The sequence below is a fragment of the Vipera berus genome, assembly GCF_964194415.1.
Source record: "Vipera berus genome assembly, chromosome: 2".
Lineage (NCBI taxonomy): Eukaryota > Metazoa > Chordata > Lepidosauria > Squamata > Viperidae > Vipera > Vipera berus.
The window spans coordinates 74,865,966-74,878,996 of record NC_138203.1 but is presented as its reverse complement, the minus strand read 5'-3'; the positions used below and the strand labels follow the sequence as shown (position 1 = coordinate 74,878,996).

The following is a 13,031-nucleotide window of genomic DNA, read 5'->3' as shown; positions in this document are numbered from 1 at the left end:
TGCAAGATTCTAAAAGGACAAATGCCAGGTTGTAAGAAACGTAGGATAACCAAGTGACTGAAAAAATGTAGCATTTCAAAATACTAAGAAGTTGTCTTCATGTTTTAATGATGCTTAAAATGAACTTTGCTAGAATCTGTCTTTGTCCAGACAAAATTCAGCATAGTACTTTCATGTTAAAAAAAAAGACTCGTAGAATATGTGTTTGAAAAACAGCAATGGGTTTCCAAACCTCTCATAAGAAATAGAATAGTTGTGTTTGAAAAAGAGCTTAGATTATATTAAAACTTCATTAATACTTTATGTTAAAAAGATATGTCAGAGATTTGTGTTAAAAACTGTGTTATATACAGCAGAGAAAGCTGAGACTATGAGGAATATGACGAGCTGATGGGATTAGAAAGACAAAGATCTCTAGAACCAACAACCCCTCAGCCCAAAAAAATCCAGCACAGGACATAGCAATTAGCCACAGCCCTAGGGAAGCAGGACATGACCTTTAGGACATAATAGGATTAACCCACCACAATCAGAATACAAAAAGGGCACACTGAACTTCAGGTCAAACTTCATGCCACAGGAACAACTCCAAACACAAAAGCCCAACTAGGCATAAAAACCCACCACTCCCAGCTCCATGTGGTCGGCCACCCCAGACACATGCTGCTGTCACTGAAGTTTCTGGTGACTAAATAAACAAGAACCTTCGTTCTAAAGCAGTCTCCATTTTGTTTATTCCTGGCTTGGACAACACCCTATTCTACATAGGTACAATGTTGTTGTTAGCTGTGAAGTTGAGTCCGACCCATCACGACCCTATGACCCTATGAAGTTGAGTCCGACCCTATGACCCCAGGCCTTCCTGTCCTCTACCATCTTCTGGAGTCCCTTTTAAGCTCACGCCTACTGCTTCAGTGACTCCATCCAGCCACCTCATTCTCTGTCGTCCGCTTCTTCTCTTGCCCTCAATCTTTCCCAGCATTAGGCTCTTCTCCAGTGAGTCCTTCCTTCTCATTAGGTGGCCAAAGTATTTGAGTTTTAGCTTTAGGATCTGTCCTTCTAAAGAGCAGTCAGGGTTGATCTCCTCTAGGACCGGTTTGATCGCCTTGCAGTCCAAGGGACTCGCAGGAGTCTTCTCCAGCACCATAGTTCAAAGGCCTCAATTCTTTGGCGCTCAGCCTTTTTTATGGTCCAACTTTCACTGCCATACATTGCAACTGGGAAGACCATAGCCTTGACTATACGCACTTTTGTTGGCAGGGTGATGCCTCTGCTTTTTAGTGTGCTGTCTAGATTTGCCATGGCTTTCCTCCCCAGGAGCAAGCGTCTTTTAATTTCTTGGCTACAGTCCCCATCTGCAGTGATCTTGGAGCCCAGGAAAATAAAATCTGTCACTACCTCCATTTCTTCCCCATCTATTTGCCAGGAATTGAGAAGGCCAGATGCCATGATCTTAGTTTTTATAATGTTAAGTTTCAACCCAAGTTTTGCACTCTCCTTCTTCACCTGCAACAAGAGGCTCTTTATTTCCTCTTCACTTTCTGCCATTAGATGATAGGTACAAAGCCGATAGGTACAATATCATCAGATTATTCCTATTTGGCAGAAATATTGAGAAATATTGACCTGCTATGAGAATGATTTAAGACTATGTGGGAATTCCCAAAATAATTTATTTTCAGGAGCCTCCAGGAAAAGCAAAAACATCAAGAGGAGCAGCAACTGAAAACAGGCATTTATTTATATATCAATAATATGTAAATCTCTCTCTAATAAGAGACGAGACTCTATCTTGTGCTATTTTAAGCCTGGCCTGGAAATTTTCCTTCTAGGTAGCTTGTGAGCAACATGCTTTGCTTCCTACCATCTTTTTAAAGAGACCTCGGTGGTATCTCCGGTTATTTTCAGTAGTAGGGCGTTGAGTTTAATAAGGGTTAAAAAGGATATCAAAGGGTTGATTGGGGGGAAAAAAGAGCCATTTGTTTCTTAACTTGTGAAATTAGGTTTAATTAAAGAGCACAGAAGGAAAGCTTCAGTCTGATGTACCATGGTGACCAGCGATGAGTGAAATTCCCTGCAGGAAGAATCTTTGCAGATTTCATGAGATCCTGTGGGGAAACCAATGACATTTTAATCTGTATTAGATAGTGTTCCTGCAGAGAGGAAACTAACTATGCTAGTAGAAAACTGCAGACTTAGCTAGTCAGATACAACATTTTCATGCCCAAGCTTTTATTTTTTAAAATGGTTGTGAAAATGTGGGTCACAATGTATTTGGAAACATTCACTTTACTTGGATCCTCTCTCTAGAACAACCTCCCCCTCCCATCCTTACTTTAATATTTTATGTAAGGTTAACTGCAGGCAGTCCATAGATTATTTTTTTTATTTGATCCTTTGAAGATTAAAATAAATCCTTACATAATCTCTTGCTGTTATTCAGACTGCATTTTTCTAAATGTTCTTCTAATTATCCAATGACCTGTGTACTGTGTAACATCAATTTATCATATTTCAAGCATCATTAATGAAGTGTTGTTGATAAAAAAATGTAGGGTAGAGTCAATTTACAAAAGTACCATCAACCTGCTTGCTTCTGAAGTTAGTAGGGGATTTTGCATGCAAAGACTTTAATCCTCCTTTTCCACGAATCCTTTGGCTCAGTCCTTGATCTCCTGTGTTGTGATGCAACAAGTTCTACATTTATGTAACTAAAATAACATATTTATTCTATTTTCTCCTGTTTCCACTTCCCTCTGTTGTTTGCTGTATTATTAGTAACTGTACACTCCTTGAGATATAGAAGAAAAAGAGAATTCAAAAACAGGCATTTTGAGTAAAAATAGCAATCAAATTCAAGAGCCTCCTGTGACTGCAACTGCTATAGTCCCTAGGTATCATTAACTTTATATTAATTCATCTGCATATAAATATATAAGATTTGATCTTTATATATAAGATCAAATCTTATATATTTATATGCAGATGAATTAATATAAAGTTAATGATACCTAGGGACTATAGCAGTTGCAGTCACAGGAGGCTCTTGAATTTGATTGCTATTTTTACTCAAAATGCCTGTTTTTGAATTCTCTTTTTCTTCTATATCTCAAGGAGTGTACAGTTACTAATAATACAGCAAACAACAGAGGGAAGTGGAAACAGGAGAAAATAGAATAAATATGTTATTTTAGTTACATAAATGTAGAACTTGTTGCATCACAACACAGGAGATCAAGGACTGAGCCAAAGGATTCGTGGAAAAGGAGGATTAAAGTCTTTGCATGCAAAATCCCCTACTAACTTCAGAAGCAAGCAGGTTGATGGTACTTTTGTAAATTGACTCTACCCTACATTTTTTTATCAACAACACTTCATTAATGATGCTTGAAATATGATAAATTGATAAATTGATATATATGATAAATTGATATATATAACATCAAATTGTGTTAGCTGAAATTCTGAGCAATAATCCAGTATATCTGCAGAGTAACAGATAGGTAGGCTAATCTATAATCAACATACATTTTTATCAGAATCTCAAAATATATACTTTATATACTTATAATCTGGAAGTAAACTGCCAGACAGAAAGAACAGAAATATTTTGTGTAATGTCATAGCTATGAACTACTGTTGTTTTTATTATATAATCCATTTTAGGCGTCTGAAATTAGTTTCAGAAATCAAGAAATAAAGTTATGTACTATACTAGAAAGGAATCCTTTGACACTCAAAGTGGTGGTGGTGCTGGAGAAGGAAGACGAGGAGAAATCTTAGGTAAAAAAATATGGTTCAGTCATATCATCCTATCATCATAGTCTCTTTCTTTGACTCATCTATGCAATATAATGCCAAACCTTGCTTTCTGGGCAGTTTCTAAGCATTTAGAGACATAATATTAAGCAGGAATACTATTTTACTGCCTGTTTTGGGTCAAAGGAGATATTCTTTCTCTGAATTGGAAAGACTACAGGGATTCCAGTCACGTTTTTCAGGATCATGAACATGGTTTTAAAAAATAGCAATTGCCTTAAGTTGATATATATGGGCAGTTACACAGTTTTAAAAAGAACATAAATATGATGTATTAGGAACAGAATAAATGAAGACAGCATTTTACCAAGCTGGATTTTCCTGTAAGGCATAACATTTTGGTAGCATTCAGCTCCTCATTTGTCAGGCAATATAATTTTGTGCAGTATCTTATAGAATGCAGCAACAGAGAACCTGGCATAGCCAGCAAACCTTTAATTCTTTCTCCACGGCTGTAGCCTATAACGTCTCATTGCATTTAGGTTACTATTTATTTGACTAAGTATTTTATTACTGTCTAGACATTTTAGTGCTTATAGGTTATTTTATGTGGCTAGCCTTTGGCCGTATGGTAATAAAGAAGTCATTCGTTAGTCAGGCACACCTACCATGAATTTTCCTGATAAAATCCATTCTCTAGTGATTGGGAAAGAAAGACAGACTTGAATCAGGGAAGGTAGTGGATAAGCGATCTGGAGGAATTAGAAGACATTAGAAGTGGCTCCCTGTACTTTGTTGCATGAGTGTGGAGGCACTACTATTGTAACATGCAACATGTACTTAATGCTGTCAAAGTTCGCTCATCGCGTGGGAAACTGTGGCTGCAATTATTACTAATCCCAGAGTGCAGGAAACAATTCAGGCATTAAAAATTGAAGAATCTTAACATTTCAAATCACATTATAGTCCATTAAAGTATTGTTTGCCCTTTTAATTATTCTTTTTGAAGAAACAAACATGGCTGTTTTAAGGATTGCTACTATGATTTATATGAGAAATGTTACATAAGGCTTTTTTCTTGCACGGACAGGCTGAACCAGAACAGATGGAATGAAGTTAGCTTCACAATTTTTTTATATATATAAAAAATTAAGGCTCCAGGTCCCATATGTGCTTATCCAGGAATAAATTCCACTCAGCTTATGGGAAGTTACATGTATAGCATAGGATTGCATTGTGGATGACCTTAAAAAAAGAAGAATCAATCCACATTGATGCCAATTAGATAAAACAGACATGATATTTCTAGGTCACATACTTTTTGATATGCAGCATTAGTAAAATAAAAGATGGACTACCCATGAAATTTGTGAAATGCACTTTCATTGCTTAAAACTTATATCTAAAAACTATAGGTATAAAAGAGAAATATGAAGAACTCCATCTTCTTAAAGATTATTGTGTATAACAATATATTATATATATTCTTATATGCATGCAGGATTGTCAAATATAAAAATGTGAACTGCCATAAAACGTAAAATGGATTAAAAATTCCATTAGATAATTAATAAGGTTGGTTTTATTTCTTAGTACTTTTCTACTCCACATAAGCAATAATTGAATGCTATAGGACCAAGAAGTATCATCTGTCTCTTGGTTCGTGTGGTTTTTTTTTATAATTATACATTTTTAATTCACATAGTTTTAACATTTTAACTTCTTTTGTATTTATCTTTTATGATCTTAAGACTCCCAGAGTTGCCTTACCGAGAAGATGAGGAGCGTATACATATTAATAAACAAATAAAATAAGAAGTATGGTCCCTCCAGCTGGTATGTCCTTATGGGACCCACCATCACAGCATCCTTGCACTGGAATAACTGAGAAGGACCATAGTGTCTCCTTCTGTGATTGAGAACCTACTGTTCCATGGTTTTTGACCTGAGCTATCCACCAAGGGCACACATTTCATGAAAATAATAAGTTTCCTATTTTTACCCTTAGTGAATCATTATGATAGGATAATCATCAAACATCTCCTTCCCTTCTTCCTTCCTCTTCATACAAAACTGAAACTTGGGAGAAGATCCCAAGTTCTCTCTGCCTTTTGTTAAGTTGTTTTCAAACGATAACATTCAGTAGAGGGCTGTATTCCTTACTTTTCTCTTTTCAACTAGTCCTAAACTATATGTGTATGAATGTAACTCAATTAGTTATTCCAGCACATTAACTATTGCATCTGGTAGAAGGCCATTGTCTATTGAATGCCTCTTGTATAGACCTCCAGCCATCTGTATCTTTCTGAGTAGCTTGGCTTGTACATGTGTTCTATTCTTGGCAATTAAAATAGCCAAGTTGATGATAGAGATGGTGGAAAGGAAAATGATGGATCATGTGCCAGAATTCCTCTGTAACTACTTGTACTTCCGTTTGTACACTCAAGACTAGGAACCAGATTTATCTGTTGCAATAGTTATAACCTTTCCTGAACAGAAGGCTCATCTCATTTTTATTCATGCATTAGTCATCTCTCATTCAGATTATAGTGACATCTTGTATATGAGGATATCTTGGGATTCCATACTGTACATGCCATATACATAAAAAGGAGGTCCAAGAATACGAGGCAGACCCAGGAGAAGATGAAAAGACAACATCAAAGACACACTATAACAGCATCACAGAACAGTGGTTGAGGACACCAGAAGAGCAAGAATGAGAACTTTGTAATCTCAATTAATACCCAAAGTGGACGAGGAAAGAGGAGGAGGAGGAGAAGGAGAAGGAAGGAGGAAAGAAGAAGAGGAGGAAGAGGAAAAGGAAGGAGAAAGAGGAGGAGGAGGAGGAAGAATACGACATAAGCTGCAGCTGTTGATAATGTAGCAGCACAAATAGTTGTGTATGCATTTTGTTTCATCCATGTAGAATAATACCACTTCGCAAGCTGCACTAGTTACCAACTACATTCTGGATGTGATTCAAGGTACTGGTTGTCACCAGTGGTGGGATTCAAATATATGAACAACTGGTTCTCTATGTGGATGCCACTTCTGGAAGCCCATTCTGGGCCTGGACAACAAAAAATTAGCTACCGGTTCTGCCAAAGTGGTGCAAACTGGCTGAATCCTTCCACTGGTTGTCACATACAGTATAAAACCCTTTGTGGCTTATGGGCTAGGCATCTACAAGACTGCCTCTCTCTGCTTGCTTCTACCTATCCAGTAAAATTTGGCAGAGTTGGCTCGCTTCAGGTCTCAGTGGTGAAACAGTGGCAACTTTCTGAACTTTGAAGACAGGTCTTTTCTGTACCTGCCCTCTGAAAGAAACAACGTTCCCCTTTAAAACTGTATGGGTCTGAAACTGTAGTGTTTTTTTAAAAAACAAAAACCTTGAAGACCTTTGCTTTTTAGTGGTTTCCAGGCAAGGGTTGTTTGTGATCCAGATGCTTGACATATGTTGCACACTCTTTTTCTAACTGGTTATGTTGATCTTCTTAATGTAGGCACTTAGGGATTTTATTGTCACTTGTCACCTAGCTTTTCTTCACTTTTAATTGCTGCTTTAGTTCTGTTATATTTTATACCCATCCAGAGTTGTAACTACGATTGAGGAAATACTGAAGTTGCCTCAATCATAAGTTTTCACCAAAAGTAAATAAGCAAGAAGAATCCCAATAATATGGGATGATAGTTTGGGGGGAACTAAAGATCCCTATGTAGAAGAGGCAACTTCAGATATGTCAGTAGAGTTGGGCTTGGGAGAAAATATACAGTTATCCTTAATTCTTAATTATGATACTCTCTATACAGGTAATCCTCGAGATACAAATGTAATACAGCCTGTCAATTACATTTGTAAATCGAGGATTTGTTAATCGGATCACATTAAATGAACATGATCCCTTCCTGCTTTCCCCAGTGCATTCATTAAATCAAATGCACAGGTTGTTGAATGCACATGAGGTATCTCAGGGTGGGGAACATCATGGGGGAGGGGTGTCTAGTGCTGGAACAGCCCACCTGCTTCCGACCACCCAAGGCCTCCCCCAACTCACTGAAATATCTCAATCAATGTGGAGCTTGTTTCCTTTGTCTCATTGGGCTGAACTGAAAGCTCCATTTTGATTGGCTATTGCCACTGCCTTCACATCCCCAATCCCTGAAGCTGCTCATTCAAACCAGCCACTCAGGAGCAAGCAGGAGGTTACGGTGCCACCCAGGCTGGGGCCAATGGAGACCTGCAGAGATGGTGGCCTCATGGCAGAAAAGCAGCAGTCTTTTACTGAGATGCTGGCAAAGCGGTAAGAATGTGAGATTCTAAAGGAAAAGAATAAAGTAAAACATGGCCACTTTTCTGCCATGTGAGTCAACCTGTTCTGGAGCTCTGGAGATCTTCAAACGGTAAGTGAGCAATCGGAAATGGGGTGGGGAGAAGCAAGTGGAATCTGGGAGGCTAGCAAAGCAGGCCCAGTGCCTGTGGAAACTGGGGGGTGGACGCAGGATGGGGGAGGGGGAATAGGCAGGAAGCATGTTGCAGCATCTTTGCGGTCGGTTGTAAGGGCAAGTGACCGCTGTGGTGCTAAAACAAATGTAACTTCAGGACCAAGTTGTAAGTACTTTTGGGGGGGGGTCATAATTTTGAACGGTCGCTAAGTGAATTGTCTTAACTCTAGAAATAACTCTGCAGAAAATTATGAGATAGGCCATATCAAAAACTAGACATTGCAAGGATCCTAGTGGTGTGTAGCACTTCTCATCTGTGGCTGAAAAGGTTATTCAAAGCATTGACAAAATTGGTCTGGAGTGGAGTGAGTGTGCTGCTGGTACCTCTTTGATTCAGACAACTGACAACAGATGTACTGAACATCATTCAGATATATTTCTAAATACTGTACATATTAGACTACAACCCTTACATGGATGTTTATCTATTGCTAAGGGCCAAGGACACGAAATTGGGAGACACAGTATGTGGTTACACTGACTGTGCTATGCATTAACATGGAAAGATTCTAATTTCCATGGACAATTCACTTTTGTGGCTAGAAAACAAAAGCTAGGTGCTCATACTTTGGAATCATACCATTTAACCAGAAAATGAAAGGAGCTGTTCAATGCAAATTGGTCAAGTTAATGTTGCTGCAGGGAACTGAACTTTTGTGCTGATGGTATTTAAATAGTCTCAGTTCAACTTGGAAGTTCACACTTCATTAAGGTAAATGCAGCAAAGGCTGATTTCCCCCTTCAGAGAAAGCAATTGTCTGCACAAAATGCACCAGAGGAAGATTTTTAGGCTTTAATTTGGCCATAGATCGATGACCGTGATAGCACGAACAAATAAATAAACAAACAAACACTATATTTATTTATTTACTTACACTTATTAAAAATTTCTTTGCTGCATCATTTCAGACGGTCTCAGTGGCCTGCAGGAAATTAAAAACAGTAAAATAGGAGAAAGAGAAAAAAAGAAAAAAAAAGCCACTCTGCAACCATTACAATGTATGCTATCGTATATATTTTATAAGCTAGCATTTCTGCCAACTTATGTTTCAATTCCTCCTCCTCCTCCTCTTCCTCCTCCTCCTCCTCCTCCTCCTCCTCCTCCTCGGTTTGTTTTGTGGCAATATTGATCATTCAAATGACATATTTATTTACGTAACATGGTCTGCTGTAGCTTTTGCCTCATCCACACAAAGAGAAAAAGGAGGTATCTCCTCAAAAGAGAAGAAGCAATCCACCCTAAGTTGAACAGAGTGGGAGAAATGAGGCTGGGTATCATTAAGCCCTTTTAATTCTAAGCAGATGCCCAAGCTATCTGCATCTATGGATTTTTTTTTTCTTCCTGGCATGGAATCTAAATGTATCCTCAAAGTGGGTTTTCTCAATAGATTACAATGTACTGCTTATAATTTTCCCCTCTAAATTTAACAAAGCCTTTTCATCAAGGCTATGTATATCTGTGCCAAATTTCAGACTAGAAATACAAGCCTGATGTTTGTTCCAGCTCTGCTTAAAAAAAAGTGGTCATAATTTTACACTAGAGGGAGGGAATGAGAATTTCATTGTTTTTTTGCCTCCCATAATGTGACTAAAAGTGGCAAACTTCACAGTACTTGTCTTTTTCTAAACAGCAGTAAGTATTGTTTCCCCCCTCCCCCCACTTCAGCTATGCTCCTGTCTGTGGGATACACTAATGCAGATATACTATCTCAAATATAATGTTAGTTATTTGTGGCTGGCATATATTTTGACGTAATAGCAAAAGTGACCTGTGGACTATTGTCTACTTTTTGCTGATTTGTCCACTTTGGGTCCTAAAGGGGCTTTTTCAAAAGAAAACTGGGCTTTCTTGGGGTTTTTTTTCTTTAAAAATATTTCACTTCTCATCCAAGAAGCTTCTTTGGTTGTAACTAACTGGTGAGGAATGGAAGGATTTATAGTCTTTGCAGTCAGCAGGTTATTAACACTCTGAGAGACATTAAGGCCATTTGGAGTTTTATCCATATCCTTAGAGTCACCTGGATCAGTGTGAAAATGGGGGTGGAACTTCTTGGGAGAGCTGAAAAGATTGCATTGTAAACAGGAAATAGGTGGTGTTGTATCCCTTCACTTCTGTTGAAGGGAGGTGTTATATATTGAGTGTTATAAGTTAACTTGACAGCTCAGCTGGGCATCAGCTGAGCAACACCCGGCAACAGTATCCTATTGGTCAGGCCATTTTGGCGGGACCCCTTGAGGATGTGGATTGGCCACCAGCTAGCTGGCAACTATATAAAGAGCTGAGCTGTGGAGAGTTCTCTGTTCCATCTACGAATAAAGCTTGAGTTGTTAACCCGCTGTCCTGTCATCAATTCCTGATTGGCTCACTCCCCACAACATAACAGGAGGGCTGTTCAATTTTAACATAGATGGCTTATTTTATTCCTCTTTCAAACCAGCCATCCTCTCTGTCCAGAATGTGGACTTTGCTGTCTTCAAAAGAGTGACCCTTGTGTTTCAGATGCAGATGAACTGCTGAATCCTGTCCCAATGGGTTTACTCTCTTGTGTTGTGCACAGTTGAAGAACTGTAGGTAAGTCTAGTAAAAAATCAAGTTCCCTGATCAAATTCTGGTTTTACCACTGCAGTGATTCCTTACCTCTGATGTGTATGCTATGTTATAGGCAGGGATAAATTCAGGGCAAATGAAAATTATATTGGTACCCAATTTGAAGTTCTTACATTTGGAGAGGAGAGTAGGACCCTACCACGGGGCTTGCCACCATGTGAATACATAATTGCTATACTCTCACAACCCTTAGACACTAGGCGAACATCAGTCATCTTGTAAGCAAAATGGCAGTAATGAATTTGTCCTTCAGAAGAAAAGAACTGCTGAGTTCTCATCAGGCTTAATCTGTATAAATTGAACAGTCTGTGTAAGGAAAAGGGATTACTTTTTTCAGATTAATATACAAGCTTGGGGGTTTTCAAATTTGAAGAACACATTGAAGTTAAGATTTTTGAGACTGGACAACAAGAAACTAGTCATAAATGTATTGAAATATAACATTTGGTATTTGGTGTGTTTTTTAATTTATGTATGCAGTCCATTTCATTATCTGTTTTAAAAATAAAAACACCTCTCCCATGTAAACTTTTGCAAGCCTTTTTGCAAACTTATAGTATTCTAGAGCAGACAGAACATGGTAACTATCCATTTTTTTTGAATGAGATGACACAAAGATCACTTTTAAAGTCTGCATGCTTTATAATTAAATGCTGTTGTTGTACTAATCACAAAGCTAATGATAAATTTTTCAGTGCAAGATATTTAAGTTAAGAAAATATATTCATCCCTACCTCTGAAAGATTTAATGCTACACATCTTTAGCTATTTGTTATTTAAACAGTGAATCCTAGTGGAATAAATCTTTTAACCTACTGCTATACATACACAAACATGCACACATACATGTAATATGTACATGCACATGCCTATACATATATGGAGTCCGTATGATCCTCTTGTTCCATCTCTATAATGATTGCATAATTAAAGGAAAACTTACTCTGTCCCAGTGATTATATAGATATAATCATGCACTCCATTAATTGTAGTTGTAGAAGGTAGATTTTGCTTAGCTGTACTTACAGAATCACAGAATGGAAAAGTTACATTTGGAAGATCATCTAGTTCAATTAGCTGCATAATAACATAAGTATAAGAACAGATAATGGTACTGAACAATGGTAGCAATGTTACTTGAAGAATTTCTACCATACATGTCTTCTGCAAACTACTCAGAAGTATACATGCCTGGTGTTTAGTACTTACCGAAATGATTGGTTTTTTTTTGCCTCTAAATTGGTTTAGTATTAAAATTCTTCAAAGCAGTACATTTGAGGACAATGAAATGCTTCTTTGGTTGTTTTAGCAGAAATTTCCACTACTACTTGTGCTCAGTATTTCATTGAGTTGTGCTAATTTACTGTAAAATGTCTAAATGTATTATTGAGAAGTGACCACTGAGATATTAGTCATTGCTACTCCCATGTAAGATACTGTACTATTATAATTTGTAATATCTGAGTCTTGTGTTTCTAACATCTTTATGTAGCATGTAAAATGACCTTTCATTATAATAGCAGTATATGCGCTAAATAGTGTGCATTAATCCTGAGGTGACTTCTGATCTGTTTCTGTGCACGGTTGTAGATATTACATGTGTTTGTGCATACATAATTGTTCAGCAAAATTTTCATTAAAACTTTTTCTTTGTAGAGTCCAGGACACATAAATGTGTATTATTAACAAAAAACCATAGGAGTATTGGCTAATGGATTTTGGCTCTGTTGAACATGTAAGTTTCTTGAAGAAATGTCATTGAAATATGAACTTTTCTCCTTCCATCTTCATTTTTGGTACAAAGTATGTATCCTTCCCCCCACCCTTCCATTATACTTTGTAACATTCATAGTTTGATTTTTTTTAAAAAATACTCATACCAGGAATCTTAATTTATCCCAATAGCTTGCATCCAGCTCCATTATTGATGCTAGCTATTGGGGTAACTTAAGGTTCCTGTTATGAAGGGCTAGGGATAAAATTGACCAATAATATGGGTAATAAAATCCCACTTTCCTCAAGTAGCACTCTCTGACTTAGTTGGGCTTGAATTTCCAAAATTTCCACTTAGAATTCTAGAAATAAAAATCCAACCGTATATAGAGGGTGCCAGGTTATGAACAACTAACATTATCTGTTAAATCAAATAGACAACAAA

General features: G+C 37.5%; 1 long non-coding RNA gene across 1 annotated transcript; it reads right to left on the bottom strand.

Moving 5' to 3' along the window:
* Nucleotides 1–1,968: 1,968 nt before the first annotated feature.
* Nucleotides 1,969–9,447, bottom strand: LOC308664442. Its single transcript, XR_014025675.1, has 3 exons — nucleotides 9,141–9,447; nucleotides 4,428–4,511; nucleotides 1,969–2,108 (listed from the first exon to the last, which is right to left on the bottom strand). It is a non-coding gene; the product is annotated as an uncharacterized lncRNA (long non-coding RNA).
* Nucleotides 9,448–13,031: the final 3,584 nt, after the last annotated feature.